Source organism: Macaca thibetana, chromosome 4 (genome assembly GCF_024542745.1).
Source record: "Macaca thibetana thibetana isolate TM-01 chromosome 4, ASM2454274v1, whole genome shotgun sequence".
Classification (NCBI taxonomy): Eukaryota; Metazoa; Chordata; class Mammalia; order Primates; family Cercopithecidae; genus Macaca; species Macaca thibetana.
Genome location: NC_065581.1, coordinates 82,827,391 through 82,850,279, shown reverse-complemented (window position 1 = coordinate 82,850,279; position 22,889 = coordinate 82,827,391). Strand labels below are relative to the sequence as shown.

Below are 22,889 nucleotides of genomic sequence, written 5' to 3'. Positions count from 1 at the left end.
TTTTGTTTGGTTTTGTTTTTCTGAGACAGGGCCTCACTCTGTGGCCCAGGCTGGAGTGCAGTGGTGCAATCTCGGCTCACCCCAACCTCTACCTCACAGGTTCAAGTGATTCTCCTGCCTCAGCCTCTCGAGTAGCTGGGATTACGAGTATCCACTACTATGCCTGGCTAATTTGTGTGTGTGTGTGTATTTTTTAGTAGAGATGGGGTTTCACCATGTTGGCAGGCTGTTTTCAAACTCCTGACCTCAAGGGATCCACCCACCTCAGCCTCCCAAAGTTCTGGCATTACAAGCATGAGCCACCACGCCCAGCCTGAAAAATAAGTTTAATTGGTTATTAGTTCTTCAGTCTGTACAGGAAGCAAAGCAGCTTCTACTCCTGGGGAGGCCTCAGGGTGCAAGGTGAAGGGGAAATGTCATGTCTTACACGGATGGAGCAGGAAGAGAGAAAAGAAGGAGGGGCTACACACTTTTAAATAACCAGATTTCCCAAGAACTCACTATCATGATGACAGGCCCAAGGGAGACAGTGTTAAACCATGAGAAACTGCCTCTGTGATCCAATAACCTCCCACCAGGCCCCATCTCCAACATTGGGGATTACAACTGAACACGAAATTTGGATAGGGACACAGATCCAAACCATATCAGACCTGAAGTTTGATATTTGTCCAACGCTACTGACTTCTGGACTTCCCCTTCCCCAATTACTTCTTGAACTGAGAGTTTCCAGCTGTCCAGGAAAAGCTGATTCAGCCCATCTTCCCCACCCACCTTCGGGTCAACCTTTAGGATAAAGTTGACAGCAACAGAAAAGTTCTATTCAAGAAAACTTATGGTCATTGTGAAACGCACCTGACTCATCTCAAAGAACACATGACTTAAGGTAGAGAACCAGCTTCAGAAAGGCTGCATCAGGTAGCAGAAGTTTCAGTAATGCCAGCAATCACCTTGGATTAACAACCTAATCTCTTCCCGAGTGTTCTGATAAGACTTTCTTATATAAACAAATAGAATGGGTAAGGAGATCCCAGAGTTGAGTGCCGTGTTACAGGGGGAGGCTTAAAGCAGATTTGATTCTGAAAGAAATGGAGCAATTCAATACTCTTTGTATGCCAACATTTTTTACTAAAATTCCTAACCATCACAGACATTAGACAAAAGAATTTAAAAGAACTAAATAAGAATACAACACTTGATTTCCAGAGTTTTGAAAGAGTTAAGACTAATAGACAAAGGCTAAATTTCCCAGTAAGGGAAAGTAATTGAAGAAAGAATAGTAAATAGCGATAAAATATATCATATGTATTGATTAAGGCTCTTCAGAGAACAGAACCAACAAAAGTGTGTGTGTGGGTGTGTGTGTGTAGGAGGGAAGAGAGAACATGGTAAAATACATACATATATGCCAGTGTGCCTACACAGATACACACATGTAGATTGCTGAACCATTTGCCATATATTATACATAGAAATAAAACAAATATATGATATGTATATATATTTGTCTGAACCATTTGAAAGTGAGGTACAGACATCATGAAGTGAGGTTTAGACATCACCTCTAAATATTTCTTTTTCTTTTTTAAGATGGAGTCTTGCTCTGTTGCCAGGCTGGAGTGCAGTGGCACGATCCCGGTTCACTGCAACCTCCACCTCCCTGGTTCAAGTGATTCTCTTGCCTCAGCCTCCTAAGTAGCTGGAACTACAGGCACGCGCCACCACACCCAGTTAATTTTTGTATTTTTAGCAGAGATGGGATTTCACCATGTAGGCCAGGATGGTCCCGATCTCTTGATCTTGTGATCCACCCACCTCGGCCTCCCATAGTGCTGGGATTACAGTCGTGAGCCATGGCGCCTGGCCAACATCACCTCTAAATATTTCAACATGCATGTTCTAACATTCTCCACTAGGCTGGGTGTGGTGGCTCAGGCCTCTAATCCCAGTACTTTGCAGGGCTGAGGCGGGCAGATGACTTGAGCTCAGGCGTTCAAGATCAGCCTGGGCAACATGGCGAAATCTTGTCTCTACAGAAAATACAAAAATTAGCTAAGCATGGTGGTGTGTGCCTGTAGTCCCAGATACTCAAGAGGCTGAGGTGGTAGGATCACTTGAGCCCAGGAGATCAACGTTGCAGTGGGTGTGATGGCACCACTCAGTACACTCCAGCCTAGGCAACAGAGTGAGACTCTGTTTCAAAAAGGAAGAAGGAAGGAAGGAAGGAAGGAAGGAAGGAAGGAAGGAAGGAAGGAAGGAAGGGAGGGAGGGAGGGAGGGAGGGAGGGAGGGAGGGAGGGAGGGAGGGAGGGAGGGAAGGGAGGGAAAATACATGGTAAATCAACTTATTTGGAAACAGTTTCAGTGAATCCAAAGATTCATTAACAATACAACAGACTTTATGTACACAATGTATTCCTGGGAGATACACATCTCCAGGCTGAGGCAGGAGAATTGCTTGAACCTAGGAGGCGGAGGTTGCAGTGAGCGGAGATCGCACCACTGCACTCCAGCCTGGGCGACAGAGCAAGACTCCAAAAAACAGACAAGCAAAAAAAAGGAAATTAACCATTCATGACATTTGGTACATAATAGCTTGTAATTCTTTTTAATTATAAAGTACTTACAAAATATAGTCATCACAATGGCTGCAGGATAAAAATGGCTGGCAAAACTTTTTAGTGTACTGAAAAATTACGTTAATAACATACATAACTGTGACCGTGACTTCCTCTTAAGACATCTTTGAACAATCTATAATAACAGTTTGTTATCTGTTTGTCTTTTAAAGAATTACGAAACTCTCTAAACCAGAGCTCAGCTCAAAATATATAACACATGGTCATATATTGTAAAGCTAAGGGGTGAAAGGGTCAATGTAACATTGCTTGCAAACCTTATTTTAGGGATTTAAAATTCTAGGATGTATGTCACAGAAGTTAGAAACAATATCTAACAGCAATTGTATAAAATTTACCAACAAGTTATAGAATTCAACAAGGTATAAAATTCGGTTACTATAAGCATTCCCAGCCAGTTTCTAAGCAATCATTTGCTTGCAGTGCTTAAGAATGATCAGTGCTTAAGAATGATCTGGGCTGGGCGCAGTGGCTCACGCCTGTAATCCCAGCACTTTGGGAGGCCGAGATGGATGGATCATGAGGTCAGGATATCGAGACCATCCTGGCTAACATGGTGAAACCCCGTCTATACTAAAAATACAAAAAATTAGCCGGGCGTGGTGGCAGACGCCTGTAGTCCTAGCTACTCAGGAGGCTGAGGCAGGAGAATGGCATGAACCCAGGACGCGGAGCTTGCAGTGAGCCGAGATCGTGCCACTGCACTCCAGCCTGGGTGACAGAGCGAGACTCCGTCTCCAAAAAAAAAAGAATGATCTGAACATTTTATTTAATACTGCCTATAATTGACTTGTGAGAAGCTGCAGTAGAATGGGCAGATGTAAGGTGCTACCCAAGAACATATTGAAAGATATCTTTCATTCAGACAATGTTGCATAACGTTGGAGGATGGGGTTAAAAATATATGTATCAACCATGAGGTCAAGCTGGTATACAGAAACCAAAAAGATTAACTCAAATTGGCCAAGCTGACAAGACAAGGATATTCTTTATTATGTATATGAGTGCATGTATGCTTTGAAGGGTACTTAAAACTACTTCATCAGGTAAATATTAGAGTCCCAACAGAAAACATGGATAATTTGAGAAAAGTTCAATAAAGAAGCTATTTACAAGGTGAGTAAGGTACAGGGAAAAAAGAGAACAGTATCTCGGTTAGCCTTTACTTTCTTCTGTAAAGAAATATTTAGTAATAGCATCCTGGGCCTAGTTGAGCTTTACTTCTGGGCCTGAAGGTGCAAGGGAAAGGGGGAAAGGTATGAGATGGAGATCTTGACAGAAACTTCCCTTGGATGGATGTCAACAGCAACTCCCTCCTCCCTCTAATCTCCTGCTGCGGCTCCCTATTGGCCCAAACCAATGGGAAGACAGAGGACAAGGGAACTCATTGGTGCTGTTCATCACCTAGGTCAGCTTCCTGTAGCATAAAGCACTGTGGAAAATGCTGAGGAGGTGATCTTGAATGGGAAATGTAAGATAATTAGCATAGCTGATTTTTTTTTTCTTGTATGGGGTAAAGTGGGCTTGATTTATCTCTTTGCACCACGGATGAGCTTCAAGGGGTCTAAGAATTAGTAGAAGCAGATTGTCAGACTCTTATAGTAATGGCTCTGATGCATTATACTTTTCAGTATTCACGCCATTCGGTATCCAGATCCTGTGTATCCCCCTTCCATACTGACTGATTTCTGGGGAAACCTGATTTCTACTAAGGAATGGCTAAATGCCAGTGCCACAGGAATCAACCAAGTTCAAATGCTATGCCTACAACCTGGTTCTCTCCACCTCACAGCTCAGCTGTTCTCTCTTTCTCTCTGAGTGTTGACTTAATTCTCAAATAGAATAGTTCTTCTCTCATGGTTACAAGAAGGTTGCAGCACTCCCAGATTTCACATCCTCCATGTTTAATGCGCAATAGGAAAAAGAAAGTTTCTTTTTTCCAATAATTAGGCAAAAATGTCCAGTCTAACTCTCAAAGTGAGTTGTGTTCATCACAGCAGACCAATTACTGTAGCCAAGTGGTGGGGTTTGTTGAGTGGTTAAGTCAATCAGGGCCTACCTGAGGGATTAGGGTAAGGTAAGTAGATCCAAATAATATAAGCTGAGAATAAATGAAGGGTAAATTCACACCAAAAAAAATGAGACAATTTGAAAGAAGGGAGAATCACTGTGGATGCCAGGTTACCAAAAATGATGAATTTCTAATACAAATCCCAAATTTGTTCACCCTTCACCTTTCTTCCAAATTCCAGGCTTGTATATTCAACAGCATATTTGGTATTTAATATTGCATATCTCCAGACATTTCAAACTTTAAATGTTCCAAAATGAATCGCCCATGGAACTCAGATCTGGAGGTGGGAAGTGCTTCTTTTGCTTTTTACTGTGGTTCCCAAACCTTATCCTAACTCTCCTGCTATAAAGCCCCATAATCTTTGATGTGGACCAGGATATTTTAGCACTAGCTTCTTCTCCTTGTTGCTGTCACCTGCCAAACCCCTAGGCTGTAACCTTCACAGGTGCTGATGACTCTGGCACTCTTATATTCTACTTGTACCAATACTCCTATCAACATAAGTAGTGTTGTCAACATTCACAGTGATGACCCACCTAACAACTTACACTCTCAGTTTCTCAACCTCCAATGATCCTTCCTTCCAATGATCAATTTACCACTCTATCTCAACCACCCACTCACTCCCAAGGTAAAGACTGTCTTTAACAACTGTACTGCCTCCAAAATCCCAAATGCCAGAACCTTATTCTCTAGCCCTCCCATGTCCTATCACTTCTAGTCTTTGCACAGAAGCTCTTTTTTGATCTTAATAAAATTTTCAGTCCAGAAACACCATCCCTTTCATGCTATAAAGCATTCCCTTACCCAGTTTATATTTTTGTTCACCGCTAAAATCATTTCCTTGCAAAAGCCCTTAACTCCTCCAGCCCTTTCTTTCTTCCTTAACTGACAAAGCTTTGACCCTAATTAATCCTACATACTCCACACCTGCACCCAAGTGTCTGAATAGCTCTAGAAAAAGAAAGCTTACAACTTTACTCGCATTACATTTATGGCCATAAATTTCATGGGCACTGCAGACTGCCAGGCAATCCTACTTTACTTCCCTAGTCTGCCTGCTTTTCTCTTCTGCATAATGACAATTTCACATTTCTTTTCTCTTTCTTTTGCCAACTTTCCTTTCTCAGTTGATGACCCTACCTCATAATCATTTAAGAAAATACAAATGGTTGAGGATCTCCATTTTCTCTACTTATACTTCCCGCTATCAAGCGACACCTGTGGCTTACCATCAGGAGCAGCAGCATCAGGATGTCAACCCACTGAGCGATTTGCAGGTATTGGAGTCACTGAGAAAGATATGACTCACACAGGCACTGAAAGGAACAATGCTTTACTCACCTAGAGAAGAGAGCAAGATCAGTTTCAATAGTGTGCATTGGTCCACCATGGCAGCAGGTCTTGCCTGACAGCTGACATAGGGTGATAGTCTTCACACATCCCTCTTGTGCTACAGGCAAAGGACCCTGTTCCTTTCTCACTGGGAACAGATGGAGCAGTAGGGCTGGACAGGTGTCATATGATATACATTCTTTAAGTAGGATCAAGAAGTACAGATGACGCCCAGAATAGGGAAAGATACTCCCAAATAAGGAGATATGCCCAGCATAGATCGTTAGGGCCCCTTATCTCCATATAAAAATATGTTTCAGACCTGAGACATACTTTCATGCAGCCATGCAAGGGTCAACAGGCTGTGCACAACTGTCTTTCCCAACAGTCCAACCTCCAATCCATATTTGGATGCTGACAGCAGGTAACGCACATCAAATTTGGTAGGACCACTAACCTGACCAGGATTTAGAGGTGAAGTTGGTTCTTGTGGGGCCTCTGAACAACTCATTATGGATGTAGTTTATCTCAGAGACTCCCTGTCATTTTGAGACAGCATTCCATCTGGGTTACTAGAGAAACAGGCACTTGGGCTTAACTAGGCACTTAACCAGGAACCCCAAGTGCCTGGATCAAGCCAACTAAAGGGATTAAAATGAGTCCAAGGAAACTGTGAGTGTATGATGTTAACTGTCTTCCTGAGTGTGGATCTTTTCCAGCTCAGTTTTTATCCTCCCTGAATTATTGATATATACAGAGCAAGAGGTGTTGGCAATAACACAAAAACACCCTATTCTGCCAGCAAATAATCAAGGGCTATTCCGTTGTCCATCACCACCTTGGCTAGTGAATTCAGCGAGTTTTGTTGGTCTTGGATGTCTTGGAGAAGGTTCGAGTCACTGTGCACTGCCCAGGCCACTACAATGGGAGTGTGGGATGAAAAGGATTTCATTGTGGGGTGGCAAATCCTGCATACTTTGAGCTTGCCACTTCTCACCACAACTGTGCTGATTCTCATCAGTGTTGTCATGCCAGGCAAAGCAGGAATGAGAAGAAGAAAGATTAATATTCCCAACCCATCCCCTCTGCATAAATCTAAACAGGCATGAGCCACCGCACCCAGCCTTGTCTATCCCCCATTTTAACAACGAAAGCTATATTATTCTCTGGGTCAGCCCTGTTCTCTCCGTTTTTTCCCTTTGTCATCCATTGGTTTCCTCTTTTGGTCCTCTAGACATTGCTTCCTATTGTTGAGAACTCCATTCAGCTCAAGTTGTTGGAGACCATTGAAACCATTTTGTTTTTATCCCAAAGCTGGACACTCAGTGGAGTTTTTCCATTGCTTCCCCATGATCATTTCAGGAAACAACAGTAGGGATAATGGGGTCTTCAGGTTTGGGGAGACATCTGTCACATGAAGGCTTCCACTGCATCATCCATATCCTGGGAGCAGGGTCACACGGTCAGGTATGACTTTTTTCTTAAGAGTGATTTCGGCTTTATGGACAGTTTTCGAGTAGGTTTTATGAAGTCCCCCACAGTTGGGAAGACCATTATCAAGCTCTTTTCAACCTAGATCAAGAGCAGCTAGGACTCATCTCTATCCCTGTCCTGTTGGTTTTCCTGTTCAATGTAAGCAAAATAATGTTGCAGCAGGGGGTCAGTGGTTAGCTTACCTAGACTGAACCACTCAGTCTGAGACACTAAGGTGTACAATACCTCCTCATTAAACAAGTAACTATTGAAGCCACCTAGGACTCCCCTGGCCTCTGCCCATGTCTGTTTTTCAGTGTTATTATTTCATTATCAAGGAAGATACTCATTTTAAGTTTCATTTTCAGCAACATCATTGATGATTATGTGATAGTGAAAACAGGTCTTACTTGGGACTTGTAAGTGACCACACCAGGAGGAGTTTCCTGTGTGGGGGCCTTTGATTCCCCTCAGGCATTGTCTGCAACTCCTGGGACACAGTGAGAGTTGGCAGATGGTTTGGGAGTGTAAAGCTGGCCAGCCAGAGCCAAGGTATAGTTATCCTATATTTTTCGTAGGGCCCACCTCTTACATCTCTACCCTCATCCATTGTACCAGTTTATTCTTGTTAACAGGGAGAGTGTCAACATCCCATGTACCCCCCACGCAACCAGAGGGAAGCCAGCAGCTTAGTCAGCCCATCATTCCCTCAGGGAGCTGGCACCATACTGAGATGGCTGCACTGGCAGACCCTGCTTGCTGTGCCAAACTGTCAAGCAAGCAACACCTGTTGCCTACCGTGAGGAGGAGCAGTCCGAGGATGTCATCCCACTGCGTGGTTTGCAGGCGACAGGATCACCAGGAAAGACACAATTCACAGACGTACTGGATAGAACAACACTTTACTCACATAGAGAAGAGACAGAGCGAGATTAGCTTCAATTTTAGTATGGTCCTGCAGTGGGTCTTGCCAGGCAGCTGACACAGCATAATGGTCTGTATGCATCCTACTTGGGCTGTGGGCAAAGGAACCCCTTCCTTCCCAACTAGGTATAGGTAATAGTACTGGGATTGGCCAGGTGCTGTATGCTGCACATATTTTAAGCAGAACAAAGAACAAAGAAGTACACATCAAGCCCGGAACACGGAAAGATACTACCAAATAAGGTGACATGTCCAATTCAGGATGTAAGGGCTCCTTATCTCAATGAAAAAAGAGTGTTCCAGGCCCATGTTACAAGGCACACTCATGCAGTCACGCAAGGGTGGACAGGCTGCACATGATAGCCTTTCCCAATACCTGCCTTCTCTTTGAACAAATGAAACAGATGAAGTGTCCCTATTCCAATCAAAGATCTCCATTTGCATTCTGGAAAGGATCTCCTCTTGTCTTCTCCAGGGTTTGGCTCCTATAACTTTTGCCTCTTTGTCCTGCATCATAAATATTCTCCCCCTATTAAATAACTCCCATGAACATATATACTCTAGTATTTCCTATTTACAAAGGAGTCCCTTGTCCTTACATCCCTCTCTACCTAGTGACCCGTTTCTGCCTTCTCACCTCATTCTCACCTCAATCTCTTCAAGTAGACTTCCATCATCATGATTCCACTGGGACTGTGTTTACAAGATCACCAGTGATCTTCATGTTGCCAAATCCAGTGATCATTTCTGTTCTTACTTCATCTTTCAGAAACATTGAACCAATTCACCTAACTCTTCCTAAAATTTTTTACTTCATTTCTGAGGTATCATATTCTCCAGTTTTCCCAAGGTGTCTCCTTTGTCGGCTCTTCCTTTTCTACTAGAACTCTATTCTTTGCAGTGTTTCAGGGTCCTGTCCTGGGCTTTTTCCTCTTCTCTATTTATATTTTCTCTGATGATCTCACTCACGTCAGGCTTTAAATTCCTTATTCATGCCAATGACACTCAAGCCCTGACCTCTCCTCTGAACTTCACACTCAAGAACCAAACTGCCTCCTTAATGTTTCCACATACACAAGATATTTTCCCTAATTTAACTCTTTAACTTTACTACTTCTTGGAGTATTCATAAGATTTTCAGTTGGCTGTCCCATGGAACCTAGAATTTACTGGCCAGATCAGATATTGTGGAAAATTTTTTTTAAAAATTAGACTAACAGATAGAATTCCTTTGTTTCTCAGTTGTCATAGAATTCTTTAATTTTTTTAAGGCTATTTTTCTGTTTTGGAATAAGGTAATTATGCCTCCAATACTTAACTTGTTATACGTGTTTCTCCCATGATATAACCAAAACCTTTGTGTACTTTTTTCTTATACATTAATTTTGTAACCAGATCTTTATATTGACTATGTTTTTAAAGTTGTCTACTGTAAGTTATCTGCACACACTATAGTACTAATTCTATTTCTAGGCCACCACTATTGGCTCTTTTTTCCTTTTCTCTCCACACTCATCTGTTCACATAGCTTCAATCTTCCCTTCTACATTAGTGTTTGCCAAATGGTCCTCCTCTAGTGCTGATTTTTCTCTGCCTTCAGGTCCAATTTCTGATGGTCCACTGAACAACTATAACCCACCAATGTTCCACTCAAAAATTAACACAACCAAAATGGAATTATCTTATTTTCCTTGCTCCTAAACCAGTAACTAGCTGCCATTCTCTAAGCCGCCTGGGCTCCACTCCACTTCCTCTCCCGCAGCTCATCATCACATCCTTCATTTCTTACTTCAGCACAGCTACATAATGCCCTGGTGACATGATTATGCATTTAAGGTCGGAAAGACTTGGGAACATTAGTTAACTGAGACCTCCATGCCTCACGTTGCTCATTTCTAATATAAAGTTAAAAATACACACCAGAATTGTCTTGAAGAGTACATGATTTAATGCATACAAGAACCTAACAGCATATAACAAGTGCTCACCATATGTTATACTTTTCCCTACCTTCCATTTCCATGGTCAAAATTATAATGGTGTCCCTCACAATATCTCATTTCTAAACTTTGTAAAAAGTTGGGTGGACACTTTTACTTTTTACTAAACTATAAACTCCTTCAAAGTTGATTTTTGTATATTCATATTAGATTTATCTGAAGCACAGTGTACGTACCAGGGGTTCAGTGAACATTTCTTCAAAAAAATGACTAAAGTGATTATCTTATCAGGAAGTTTGTTATAGAATGTAAGAATTGATTTTCAGGCCAGGCGCAGTGGCTCACGCCTGTAATCCCAGCACTTTGGGAGGCCGAGACGGGCGGATCACGAGGTCAGGAGATCGAGACCATCCTGGCGAACCCGGTGAAATCCCGTCTCTACTAAAAACTACAAAAAACTAGCCGGGCGAGGTGGCGGCGCCTGTAGTCCCAGCTACTTGGGAGGCTGAGGCAGGAGAATGGCGTGGACCCGGGAGGCGGAGCTTGCAGTGAGCTGAGATCCGGCCACTGCACTCCAGCCCGGGCGACAGAGCGAGACTCCGTCTCAAAAAAAAAAAAAAAAAAAAAAAGAATTTATTTTCAGTATAATGAATACTTTCAAGACACTTTTAATTTCAGTATTGATCTTTATTAAGCCACTTCAAATATTTGGTAGTAATTCGCTTGACTGTTTTAAGTGTGGGAGCAATAACTGATGGCTTCATCCCTCAGTTCATCTTTGTTTCCTGAAGAGATAAACATCTTAAAGGAGTTGTGTACTGACTTTACAGTCATTGTCCACGTTAACAGGAAGGCACTGTTGTCAATTATCAGGCTCTTAGTAAATTTCATTTTTGCATTGCCCTTGTTACAGTTATTAGTTTTTGAGTCAAAAGTAATTCGGGGCTCAGCAAGATGGCCCATGTCTGTAATCCCAACACTTTGGGAGGTCCAGGTGGAACGACTGCTTGAGACCAGCAGTTTGAGATCAGCCTGGTTAACAAAGCAAGATCCTGTCTCAACCAAAAAAATTGGTCGGGTGTGGTAGTACACACCTGTAGTCCCAGCTACTTGGGAGACTGAGGCAGAAGGATCACTTGAGCTGAGGAGTTCCAGGCTGCAGTGAGCTGTGATCACACTACTACACTGCAGCCTGAGTGAGCAAGATCCTGTCCGTATAAAAACAAAAAATAATTACAAGGAAGATTTTTTTTTAAAAAAAAAGATTGGAATATATATCACATATGTAGTACCTCTCTTACCCTAAGACAGTGGTTCTCAGATTTCTATATCAATCACTCTACACCTGTGCTGTACAATGCAGTGGCCAGCCACATGTGACAACTGAGCACTTGAAAAGTACAGACCACGCATGCAGGTATATGTTCACTGCAGCACTATTCACAATAGCAAAGATGTGGAATCAACATAAATGCCCATCAATGACAGATTGAATAAAGAAAATGTGGTACATATACACCATGGAATACTATGCAGCCATAAAGAATTAGATCATGTCTTTTGCAGGAACATGGATGGAGCTGGAGCCATCATCCTTAGCAAACTAATGCAGGAACAGAAAACCAAATACGGCATGTTCTCACTTATAAGTGGGAGCTAAATAATGGGAACTCATCAACACAAAAAAGGGAACTACAGACACTAGGGCCTCCTTGAGGGTGGAGGGTTGGAGGATGGAAGGAAGCAGAAAAAATAACTACTGGGTACTAGGCTTAATACCTCAGTGACAAAATAATCTGTAAAAAAAATCCCTGTGAAGCCGGGCGCGGTGGCTCATGCCTGTAATCCCAGCACTTTGGGAGGCCGAGGCGGGCGGATCACAAGGTCAGGAGATCGAGACCACGGTGAAACCCCGTCTCTACTAAAAATACAAAAAATTAGCCGGGCGCGGTTGTGGGCGCCTGTAGTCCCAGCTACTCGGGAGGCTGAGGCAGGAGAATGGCGTGAACCCGGGAGGCGGAGCTTGCAGTGAGCCGAGATCGCGCCACTGCACTCCAGCCTGGGCGACAGAGCGAGACTCCGTCTCAAAAAAAAAAAAAAAAAAAAAAAAAAAAAATCCCTGTGATATGAGTTTACCTATATATAGCAAATCTGAGCATGTGTCCACGAACCGAAAAGTTAAAAAATAATAAATGTACAGACCAAATTGAGATGTATGTTAAAAATGTACACCTGATTTAATTTACTGCATACAAAAAACAAATGGAAAATATTTCAATAATTTGTATATTGTTTCTATGTCAAAATAAAAAACTTTGATTATATTTGCATTAGGTAGAACAGAACTAATTTCTTTTCTTTTTTTTTTTTTTTTTTTTTTTTGAGACAGGGTCTGGCTCTGTCACCTCAGGAATGCAGAGGCACAATCTCAGCTCACTGCAACCTCTGCCTCCTGGGCTCAAGCTCTGCTCTCATTTCAGCCACACCCCCGGCTAATTTTTCTTCTTTTTTTTTTTTTTTTTTTTGTAGAAACGGAGTTTTGCTATGTTGCCCAGGCTGGTCTCAAACTCCTGAGCTCAAGCAATCCACCCCTTTTGGCTTCCCGAAGCGCTGGGCTTATAGGCACGAACCACCACCCCAGGACATCTGATCCTTTCTACGTTTTAAAAATGTGTGGCCGGTCGCAGTGACTCACGCCTATAATCCCAACATTTTGGGAGGCCGAGGCGGGTGGATCATGAGGTCAGGATATCGAGACCATCCTGGCTAACATGGTGAAACCCCATCTCTACTAAAAATGTAAAAATAAAAATAAAAATGAATTAGCCGGGCGTGGTGGCCGAGGCCTGTAGTCCCAGCTACTCCGGAGGCTGAAGCAGGAGAATGCCATGAACCCAGGAGGCGGAGCTTGCAGTAAGCCAAGATCGCGCCACTGCACTCCAGCCTGGGCGACAGAGCAAGACTCCATCTCAAAAAAAAAAAAAAAAATGTGGCTAGGCCAGGCACTGTGGCTCATGCCTGTAATCCCAGCACTTTGGGAGGCTGAGGCAGGTGGATCACAAGGTCAGGAGATCTACACCATCCTGGCTAACACTATGAAAACCCCTCTCTACTAAAAATACAAAAGATTAGCCGGGCGTGGTGGCCGGCTCCTGTAGTCCCAGCTACTTGGGAGGCTGAGGCAGAAGAATGGCGTGAACCCGGGAGGCAGAGCAAGTAAGCCGAGATGGCGCCAGTGCACTCCAGCCTGGGTGACACAGCGAGGCTCTAAAAAGGCCTTTGACAAAATTCAACAGCTCTTCATATTAAAAACTCTCAATAAACCAGGTGCTGATGGAACGTATCTCAAAATAATAAGAGCTATTTATGACAAACCCACAGCCAATATCATAATGAATGGGCAAAAACTGGAAGCATTCCCCTTAAAAACTGGCACAAGACAGGGATGCCCTCTCTCACCACTCCTATTAAACATAGTGTTGGAAGTTCTGGCCAGGGCAATCAGGCAAGAGAAAGAAATAAAGGGTATTCAATTAGGAAAAGAAGTCAAATGGTCCCCGTTTGCAGCTGACATGATTGTCTATTTAGAAAACCCCATTGTCTCAGCTCAAAATCTCCTTAAGCTGAAAAGCAACTTCAGCAAAGTCTCAGGATACAAAATCAATGTGCAAAAATCACAAGCATTCTTATACACCAATAACAGACAAACAGAGAGCCAAATCAGGAATGAACTCCCATTGACAATTGCTTCAAAGAGAATAAAATACCTAGGAATCCAACTTACAAGGGATGTAAAGGACCTCTTTAAGGAGAACTACAAACCACTGCTCAATGAAATAAAAGAGGACACAAACAAATGGAAGAACATTCCATGCTCATGGATAGGAACAATCAATATCATGAAAATGGCCATACTGCCCAAGGTGATTTATAGATTCAATGCCATCCCCATCAAGCTACCAATGACTTTCTTCACAGAATTGGAAAAAACCACTTTAAAGATCATATGGAAGCAAAAAAGAGCCCGCATTGCCAAGACAATCCTAAGTCAAAAGAACAAAGCTGGAGGCATCACGCTACCTGACTTCAAACTATACTACAAGGCTACAGTAACCAAAACAGCATGGTACCGGTACCAAAATAGAGATACAGACTAATGGAACAAAACAGAAGCCTCAGAAATAATGCCACACATATACAACCATCTGATCTTTGACAAACCTGACAAAAACAAGAAATGGAGAAAGGATTCCCTATTTAATAAATGGCGCTGGGAAAATTGGCTAGCCATAAGTAGAAAGGTGAAAGTGGATCCCTTCCTTACTCCTTATACAAAAATTAATTCCAGATGGATTAGAGACAAATGTTAGACCTAAAACCATAAAAACCCTAGAAGAAAATCTAGGCAATACCATTGAGGACACAGGCATGGGCAAGGACTTCATGATTAAAACACCAAAAGCAACGGCAACAAAAGCCAAAATTGACAAATGGGATCTAATTAAACTAAAGAGCTTCTGCACAGCAAAAGAAACTATCATCAGAGTGAACAGGCAACTACAGAATGGGAGAAAATTTTTGCAATCTACTCATCTGACAAAGGGCTAATACCCAGAACCTACGAAGAACTTAAACGAATTTACAAGAAAGAATCAAACAACCTCATCAAAAAGTGGTCAAAGGATATGAACAGACACTTCTCAAAAGAAGACATTTATGCAGCCAACAGACATGAAAAAATGCTCATCATCACTCACCATCAGAGAAATGCAAATCAAAACCACAATGAGATACCATCTCACACCAGTTAGAATGGCAATCATTAAAAAATCAGGAAACAAAAGGTGCTGTAGAGGATGTGGAGAAATAGGAACACTTTTACACTGTTGGTAGGACTGTAAACTAGTTCAACTATCGTGGAAGAGTGTGGTGATTCCTCAAGGATCTAGAACTAGAAATACCATTTGACCCAGCGATCCCATTACTGGGGATATACCCAAAGGATTATAAATCATGCTGCTATAAAGACACATGCACACGTATGTTTACTGCGGCACTATTCACAATAGCAAAGACTTGGAACCAACCAAGACGTCCATCAATGACAAACTGGATTAAGAAAATGTGGCACATATACACCATGGAATACTATGCAGCCATAAAAAAGGATGAGTTTGTGTCCTTTGTAGGGACATGGATGCAGCTGGAAACCATCATTCTCAGCAAACTATCGCAAGAACGGAAAACAAAACACCACATGTTCTCACTCATAGGTGGGAACTGAACAATGAGATCACTTGGACACAGTAAGGGGAACATCACACACCGGGGCCTCTTGTGGGGTTGGGGAGCGGGGAGGGAGAGCATTAGGAGATATACCTAATGTAAATGACGAATTAATGGGTGCAGCACACCAACATGGCACATATATACATATGTAACAAACCTGCACAATTGTGCACATGTATCCTACAACATAAAGTATAATAAAAAAAAAATAGGCTGGGCGCGGTGGCTCACGCCTGTAATCCGAGCACTTTGGGAGGCCGAGGTGGGCAGATCAAGAGGTCAGGAGGTCGAGACCATCCTGGCTAACACGGTGAAACCCCGTTTCTACTAAAAATACAAAAAATGAGCCGAGCTTGGTGGCGGGCGCCTGTAATGCCAGCTACTCGGGAGGTTGAGGCAGGAGAATGGCGTGAGCCCTGGAGGCAGAGCTTGCAGTGAGCAGAGATCACGCCACTGCACTGCAGCCTGGGGGACACAGCAAGACTCCGTCTCAAAAAAATAAAATAAAATAAATAATTTTTTTTAAAGTGGCTACTAGTACTTTTTTTTTTTTTTTTTTTTGAGACAGAGTCTCGCTTTGTTGTCCAGGCTGGAGTGCAGTGGCAGGATCTCGGCTCCGCCTCCCAGGTTCACGCCATTCTCCTGCCTCAGTCTCCCGAGTAGCTGAGACTACAGGTACCCGCCACCACGCCCGGCTAATTTTTTGTATTTTTAGTAGAAACAGGGTTTCACCGTGTTAGCCAGGATGGTGTTGATCTCCTGACCTCGTGATCCGCCTGCCTCGGCCTCCCAAAGAGCTGTGATTACAGGCGTGAGCCACCGCATCTGGCAACATGTACATTTTTAATTACTTGTGCTGCTTGCATTTGTGGTTCATATTATATTCCAATTGGACAGTATTGCCTTTAATGCTTGTTTAAAATGTGGATTTTGGGTCCCACTTTTGAACATCATGCTTTCAAAGTTCCAGGTTCAGGCCCAGAATTTTGATATTTTTTAGCTTACCAGATTTTAACTGGTAAGTCAGGGTAAGGAATCACTGTTTTACATGGCTTTTGACCAGGTGATGTTTGTGGTCTTCAGCATGGCAGAAACCCTATCTCTACGAAAAATACAAAAAATTACAAGGCGTGGTGGTGCATGCCTGTAGTCCCACATAGTTGGTGGGCTGAGGCAGGAGGATTACTTGATCCCAAGAGGTTGCAGTGAACCGAGATAGAGCCACTGCACTCCAGTCTGCGTGACAAAGTGAGACCTTGTCTGGAAAAAAAAAAAAAAGAAGTCATCTATATGTACTGATATGGAAAGATGTTTATGATACAAGAAGGATAAACAAGTTGCAGAACATATAGATCCCATTTGTATGTGAAAAACGACGTACATATATTTGTATTTGCATAGGAAGTCTCAAAAACTGTTAACAGTGGCATTGCTGAAGAGTACAACTAGGGAGAAGATTCCCAGGCATGTGGAAAGATACTTTCACTATGCTTTTTTTTGTTAACTTTTTAATTTTTTTTTTTTAATACAATAGAGACAGGGTCTTGGGCTCAAGCAATCTTCCCACCTCGGCCTCCCAAAGTGCTGTAATTACAGGCATGAGCCACCACACCCAGCCTACTTTGCTTCTTATATCCTTTTGTACTGTATTAATTTTGCTTGTTTTACTATTTACTATGAGCAATATGAAAATTTATATTAGACATTACGAAGTAATATAAAAACCGACAAAATGCCCGGCCCTGACAATACTTCATTATTTAGGTTCCTGCTAGAGAAAAGTGCTTTTCACTGCCTTTGAATGTGAAGTTTGATCTTCATTCTAATTTTCTAAAAAGTCACCGAATGTATTTGTTAATTCATTCATTTAACCATTACCAACAACCTACTTAATGCTAGGCACTGTTTTAAGAAAAAATAAACAGCAGAGCACAAAATCAGATGTGTTTCTCCCACACTCTAGCAGAATCGGACCATAATCAAATGCACACATAAACAACTTTAATAAGTAGTGCTTTGAAATACAGAAGTCAAGGGCCTGAATTTTCACATACTGAAATGTTCAAATGTGTGCACAAACACACACGCACACAAATTAACTCAAACATGCTAATTAATGAAAGCACTGCTTTTGAATTTTGTAAGTTTGTCGTCTGGATAAAGTATTCAGGGATACTCCTCAAATTAATCTTTCTCTCGTTTTCAATATAACTAATTGAGTACAAAGAAGTTAAAAATTAGCAAAGCATTTCAGCTGTGTGACCTTAGGCAAATTACCTGGCTGTTTTAAGCCTCAGTTTTCTCCTCTGCGAAATGGAGTACTGAACCTCACGTTCGCTGTTTGAGGGAGACTTGTGTGGTCAGGTTTAGTGTAACCGGATGCTTGGCACGAGGAAGCGTGAAGACGAATGGGCCCCCATGGGGCCTTGATGCCCGCCCTGAGGCCCTGAGGCCTTGGGACCCGCACGCTGGGGCGGTTCTCACGTGGCGCTGTCTGCTTTTTCACCCAAGCTTTTCTGCCAGCCAACTGCCCTTCCCCGGAGTGCTGCGGCCAGAGCTAGCCCGCTCCTCCGGCGGCCTCCGCTGGGGGCCCATTACAGCCGGCGCCGGCTAGCCAGCCCGGCTTCTCGAGTCGGTCCTAAGCTGAGGCGGCCCTGTGCTGCAAAACTTGGGTCCACTCTCAGACCCAATCTGTCCTAAGCGAACTTGGCTTGTGGCAGGCGATAGCGTCGTTTCCAACTGCGGCTGTTTGAATTCTGGCGCCACACCCGCGCCACGTAGGGCCAAGTCGGGCGCAAGACTAGCAAGCTACGCTTCGCAGTGCGCCTGCGGGCGCGCGCCGGGAAATGGCCGGGCGCGCGGCCGGCCTGCGGCGCGCGCGCCACAACGCGGGACGGGCCTCGGAAGAGCCTCCGCGCGCGCTCCCGCTAATTCGCGGCCACACCCCTGTCTACTTCCATGTCCAATAGGTGCGAGAGGGCGGGGCAGCCTCGTTCTGACTGGGGAGGCTATATAAGGAGCTACTGGCTGCGTGTTTCGGTCTTTTACGTAGGCCTTCGTGATCGTTTGGTTGTGTGGTAGGTAAGCGTCGGTGTTGCGGGCGAGTACTGGAGCAAAAGGTGGAGGTGCAGGCCGAGTTAAGAGTTTTGATAGTGTGAAACCATGTTAGTGTAGAGCTTAGAGTGCTGAGAGTTGAAAGCTTGCACGTGGGAAATGTGCAGCCCGACCGCCACATGTACTGAGATTGAGTCGTGACGGCCACAGGCTCCGAGTTTTGGCGTGAGGAGAACGCTGATCGGCCACGGGTGCCGCGCTTGCTGGCCTCTGGCATGTGCCTGAACGGCGGCGGAAAAGCCACACTTAATTGGGGCAGAGGGTTAGTTTTAAGAGCAAGGGGCCTTTACTAAAATGGCGAAGACCTTCCGTCGGCGTTGTTTTAAAACGGGCAGCCTCAACCCTGCATTGAGACTGAGCTGTTCGAAGGCGGCGTTGTGTACAACTCGGATTAATGAAGGGGAAAGGTTTTGTGTGGAAAAACACCTTGGAGTGTGACGTTTCTGCGAGAATGCTTATCGGTTTCCCGCAGGAACAATGGCGCTGTCATGGCCCAGCAGAGCAGCTCTGAAGATGCAAAGGTAAGAGCTGTTAAGCTTAGTTACCAAACTAAAGGAGTAAACCTGTTGATTTACAGGAATAGGAACTGTTGCATCGTTTGATACTTACTTTTTTTTGTTAGATACATGAAAGAATTCCAGAATATGCGGGAGAATATTTAATGGAAAACCGCTTGGTTAAACCTGACACTCTTCATGGGTATGTGTTGTTTTAGTACTTTATGATAGAGCATAGTATTTAATCCACACCTAGACTAAATCAAATTTTTTTGTCATTGAACAGCATTCTGGGTGTGGACGATCAGCCAGTGAAGATAATGAATGTCGGATGTCACTGACTAGCAGCTTCATTTTGAAGTAGGTTGTATGGCTTAAAAGTTCTGTAGTATTTGTACTATAATACTTGCCTTTTACCTTTACCTTGGCTTATGGTCAGTGTCACAGAAGTGCAGTTTAATGTGTTAATGTGTACATATACAAGGTCTGATTGGTCTAATCAATGATGAAACCTATCCCGAAGCTGATAACCTGAAGAAAAATAAATACGGATTCGGCTTCTGAGATTAAGACCAATAATTCAGAAGTGGAGTAAATTTTGTTGACGGGATTTTATAACAGTTCTGTTATAAAAGATCCGTAAAAGTTTATAACAGTTCTGTTATAAAATCCCGGGTTGTTGTTTTTTTTTTTTCTGCCAACAGTGAGGGTCGCTGTCTGCCCATTGATAAGAGGCCAGATTGTCTTGGAAGTTCCAAAGTTGCAACGATTTCTGTAAGTGGAGTTTTTCTGTTTGCTTAGCGATTAGTGAATATTGTGTCCTTGGTCTTATCTGTGATGATCTTATCCCGAACCTGAACTTCTGTTGAAAAAAAAACTTTTACGGATCTGGCTTCTGAGATGGACCATTATAAGGACAATACTTTTTTTTAATGCTTTTACATAAGCTGTTGTAATGTTGGTAGTCTTGTAAGAATCTCATGTTTTTCCTTTTCTAGGGCTAGTGCCACGAGGTTTACTTGACTGTTGTATGAAAAGCTGATAAGAAAACCATCCAGAAAAAAAGCTCTTCGTTTTACAAACACGAAAATAAAACACGTAATTTTGGATTATGTTGTTTTTAATTATTTTAAATAGGTCCTGAAATAACATGGCGGGCATTAAATGGAAAATCCACTACTATCTGATACTACCAAATAAAATGAGAGAGAAGCCTTAGGCATGTAACATTACATTTGGAGATAGAAAATACACCTTCACTATGAAGGTAGTGTGTGTAAGATGGCAGTGAAAGCAGTGTTTGCATTTATACCCTTGATCTCCTATAACCCTTGCCTGCTAGACATAAAACTTAATCATTGTTTTTTCTCCCCCTTCCAGAACTTCTGCATAAAATTTTAAGATCTGTGTTTCATTACTTCAAAAGTGCCTAGAATAGGGCCAGGCACTTACTGTTATAGAATATGTGGTAAAAGACTATTCATATTCCACAGTTTTCAGGGAAGAGTGCCATTTCCCTTTTGTCAAAGCTGGCAACCAAGACAAAGATGATCTTATCCCGAACCTGAACTTCTGTTGAAAAAAAAACTTTTACGGATCTGGCTTCTGAGATGGACCATTATAAGGACAATACTTTTTTTTAATGCTTTTACATAAGCTGTTGTAATGTTGGTAGTCTTGTAAGAATCTCATGTTTTTCCTTTTCTAGGGCTAGTGCCACGTGAAATAGACTATTTGCTTTCGAGCCCTCTGACCTCTTTTTCTGTAGCTCCTTCTAACTCCCTTGCCTCCCAATAGATCTTTTAATATGTCACATTTTCTTAGTTGATATCAAAATTAGTACTCCACATTTATATACACTGGCCTGTGCTAGGCTCTGCCAAGACTCCTGAAATAAAACACCATTTTGTCAATAGTGGCACAGGATGCCAAGGAAAAGTCAAGCTATGAAGAATTCTTGAAAATAGAACAAGTGGATTTGAGTTTAAACCAGCACAGATGTTGGGAAAATAGGCCCAAGAAATACTGAGCAAAGACAGTATGGTTCAGAGTCTGAGAGACAAATATTGAGGATTTGGGTACCAATAGGGTGGATGTGTGTGGGACAGAAAACATGTTATAAATACCCTTAAGATTCGTGAGCAAGGGAGTTAGAAATGTAAGAATATCCTGTAATTAGAGTCAGATCCAAAAAGGTTTAACTTGAATGGAATTGAACTTGAAAGCTCAGTTTTGGTTACCGACTCCTTGATGGCAATTTCTAATCACACAGGAGGCTGTTAGTCTGTAATAGCCTCCTAAAAACTCAGGCAATATTGGTTAAGATCAGTTGCATAAGTTCACCCTCCAGAGCATATCTGCTGCTTGGGACCAGGTGCAGTGGCTCATGCCTGTAATCCCAGCACTTAGGAAGGGTTGCTTGAGACCAACCTGGAAACAGCAAGATGCCATCTCTACAAATAAGAGAACTAACTGGGTGTGGTGATGTGCACTTGTTCCAGCTACTCAGGAGGCTGAGATAGAATCACTTGAACCTAGGAAACTGAAGCTACAATCAGCCATAATTGCACCTCTATGCTCTATCGTGAGCAACAGGCCAGGCTAAAAAAAATCCTTAAGGACCTAAGGAGCTTGACTATAATAATTAAACTGGGATATCCTTGATTCTGATTGGCTTCAGAAGTTCAAAGGCAATTTACATGTGTCTGACTTTAGTGACTTCAGCCAACAGGAATTTTCCTTCTGCCTTACACCAGGCTTCCAGGTAATCTTAAAATATAGTAAGCTCAAACCTACCATTTGGTGCTTTCTAAAATTAGTTCTATTGCCGGAAACCCAATATCCACTGTGCTTGGCTCCCCAGTCAAGTGTCCTGTGAACTAACACATCAATCCTCACTGCCCAGTGTGTATGAAAGAGCTTTTAGCTGTTTTCATGGTTTTTGTAACAGTTCCCCAGTTGGGATTAGAGCCTTTCTTTGAATTTCAGCCTACTAGAATAAACTGCTTATCTTTTGCTAGTCCTTTTCTGGGAGTAGGACCCTCCCTACCTTTCCAAAAACTTGGTTCTGGATCCAAACAATACTTATAACATAGTACTTAGTTATAAGTATATATTAATATGCATGACTTAACTGCATATTACCACTCCCTCTGATCTTATTCCACCCTGTAGAATAACATCATTAGAGACCATCTTGGGGCAGAAGAGGATACCTTTTCAGTATGAGAACTAGACTCCTTGTCTTACTCTGATGAGTCCTGGTCTCCCCACTGCTGAGGTCTCAGCATGCCATGTAGCTGAGTTTATCAGAGTTATGAGGGTTTAATCAGAATCCCAAATCAAGTACAGTCCAGTCCAACCTATTTGAGAACTTTATCTTTTCTTGTTACTTCATTTATTATAGTTCTCTTCAAACGAGCAATGGAAAAGGCACTTCAGAATATGCAAAAGATCTGTCATTTGAAGGGGATAATTTACAAATGTGCATCACTTCACTGAGATCAGGAAATTGTTTTGTCCTTACCTCCTGTAGTGGATATAACTGATATACAAAAATGTGTACATTTAAAAAGTATGCAATTTGATGAGTTTTTTTCATAGGA

General features: G+C 42.6%; 1 long non-coding RNA gene and 3 other non-coding genes across 5 annotated transcripts; all 4 read left to right on the top strand.

The window, feature by feature from the left end:
- Window positions 1-18,520: 18,520 nt before the first annotated feature.
- Window positions 18,521-20,393, top strand: LOC126952963 (uncharacterized). 2 transcript variants are annotated; one of them, XR_007725082.1, is made up of 6 exons: window positions 18,521-18,750; window positions 19,260-19,308; window positions 19,410-19,486; window positions 19,571-19,644; window positions 19,989-20,058; window positions 20,283-20,393. It is a non-coding gene; the product is annotated as an uncharacterized LOC126952963 (long non-coding RNA). The 2 variants fall into 2 exon arrangements; XR_007725083.1 differs by having other exon boundaries at window positions 18,711-18,754.
- On the top strand, window positions 19,782-19,851 carry LOC126954060 (small nucleolar RNA SNORD50). The gene has a single exon (XR_007725511.1). It is a non-coding gene; the product is annotated as a small nucleolar RNA SNORD50 (small nucleolar RNA).
- Window positions 20,114-20,186, top strand: LOC126954058 (small nucleolar RNA SNORD50). The gene has a single exon (XR_007725509.1). It is a non-coding gene; the product is annotated as a small nucleolar RNA SNORD50 (small nucleolar RNA).
- A 430-nt stretch (window positions 20,394-20,823) lies between the features above and the next one.
- On the top strand, window positions 20,824-20,896 carry LOC126954059 (small nucleolar RNA SNORD50). Its single transcript, XR_007725510.1, has one exon. It is a non-coding gene; the product is annotated as a small nucleolar RNA SNORD50 (small nucleolar RNA).
- Window positions 20,897-22,889: the final 1,993 nt, after the last annotated feature.